Here is a 2301-nt window from a genome sequence, read left to right as displayed (position 1 = left end):
TTTGAGCCCTTGTTGTCTGGCGTGTGAAACTGTCAATAGATGCCTTTTATTCTTAACTGCTACCCAAATATATCTTTGGGTACAGCTAAAGTAACCTTAACCTGATATGAGTGTTGAAGTGAAAATGGTTTGCAAATAGTCATTGATAGGAGTAAAGAAACCAGTCACAATAATAAACAAACATTGATTGTCTCAGGCAGGTTAAAGAATTTATGTTAAAACATTCAAAATTAACTGCCTTATGGCATCAAACCCTGCCTGATGTTGTACATCATGCCTCTGCCCTGGCACTGGCTCTGGCACCACATGCTGCTGTTCCTGCTCTTCCTGCTCCTCTGTTTCCTCCATGGCTGGAATCTGCACTTTGGCCTTAACTGTAGTATTGTGCAACATTGTCATGACCACCACCACTGCACAGCTTCTGGTTGGGGAGAATCTGAGGCCACCGGAGAATCTGTGGATGCAGCAGAAAGGTATTTTCCACATCCCGATGGTCTGTTCCACCACATTCTGGGCATCCGCATGACTGATGTTGTACCTCTCCTCTGGTTCACTCTGTGGGTTGCCAAAAGGGGTGAGCAGGAAGGAACGGAGGGGATTGTTATGCCGTGTAGTGCATTTTAAAAGATACTCTCACACGGTCGGCTTGGGTTTTGCTCGAACTTTACTGAAGCGACTTTCAACATGTATCCATAATATCTACTGCTCGTATGCCTGGTGCATTCTGGGTAATGCAGTTTATTTACTCTGCTCATAACAACACAGGGATAATCACTTTCCCCAAGTAGCCAGCCACCTCCAAATTCCCCGTTGTTGGCCATGGTGCAGAGAGATGAATTTGCCCAAATGAAAGAATCATGTGTGCTGCCAGGCCATTTGGCAATGAAATCAGTGATCACACTGTGGGCATCACACACAACCTGCATGCTCAGGGCAGCATACCCTTTCCTGCACAAGAACACAGGGTCATCACAGGATAACAGCCAGATGGGGATCCAGGTGCCATCTATGGCTCGGATGAACTGAGGAATTCCTGGGTCTGTGAGCTGATAGAAACCCTGGTTGGTTTCCTGGATTTCCTCCTGCATCCTGAGAAACTGGATGCACATGTGGCAGTGGTGCAGGAGTGCTGTTGTTACTGAGTGCACAGCCTTAGACACAGCAGCTACACTAAGGCCATGGCCCTCCCCAGTTGTCTGCAGGAAACCCCCAGTGGCATAGTACCACAGAGCCGTCAGAAGCTGCACTGTTGGGGTGAGGGAAAAGTTGCGATGAGTACCTTGTTGCAACTCTCCCCTTATGAGAGCTTCCACAGGATTTCAGCTCTGAGCAACCTGTACCTGCCTTGGACAGCTTCATCATTGTAGTGCTCCAGAGGATTAAAATGCAGCTTTATTTACGCATTCCATCTGGCGGTGTTGGTACCGTGGTATCAGCATGCATTTCTTTGCCTGTGCTCGAGTTGCAGGAGTCGCTGGAGTGCAGCCATGATTACTAGAACTGTTACCCACAATGCCAAGTTGGCAATGTTTTGCCCTTATATATGTATACAATGTGCCAGGTGCAGCAGTTTGTCTCATTCATGACACTAAATTAGATAATCACTTGCATAATTGAGTTAAATGTGATTAAAGTGTGGCGAAATCAATGAGACATAACAATTTCCATAACATATTGAAATATATTCATAAGGTTTTGCCCTGGGGCGGCACGGTGGTGTAGTGGTTAGTGCTGTCGCCTCACAGCAAGAAGGTCCGGGTTCGAGCCCCGTGGCCGGCGAGGGCCTTTCTGTGCGGAGTTTGCATGTTTTCCCCGTGTCCGCGTGGGTTTCCTCCGGGTGCTCCGGTTTCCCCCACAGTCCAAAGACATGCAGGTTAGGTTAACTGGTGACTCTAAATTGAGCGTAGGTGTGAATGTGAGTGTGAATGGTTGTCTGTGTCTATGTGTCAGCCCTGTGATGACCTGGCGACTTGTCCAGGGTGAACCCCGCCTTTCGCCTGTAGTCAGCTGGGATAGGATCCAGCTCGCCTGCGACCCTGTAGAACAGGATAAAGTGGCGAGAGATGATGAGATGAGATGAGCACCGATTGTCACCAAATTTTACTCAACTTGTGTGGTTTGTGCTTGTTTAAATATCTTTTAAAAGTCAATATTTTTCATGTGGTGTACTTATTTTTTTTCCACATGACTGTTACTCATGAATGAATGAATGTAATAAAACCTTTATAGTGTAAAAAGATGTTGGGCATTTATTTTGTAGTGTGCACCGCGCATGCGGTGTTTCCGGCTTCACTGCTTTCT

This window comes from Neoarius graeffei, chromosome 27 (assembly GCF_027579695.1).
Source record: "Neoarius graeffei isolate fNeoGra1 chromosome 27, fNeoGra1.pri, whole genome shotgun sequence".
Lineage (NCBI taxonomy): Eukaryota > Metazoa > Chordata > Actinopteri > Siluriformes > Ariidae > Neoarius > Neoarius graeffei.
The sequence above is the reverse complement of the archived record's forward strand: the minus strand, read 5'-3'. Positions refer to the sequence as shown.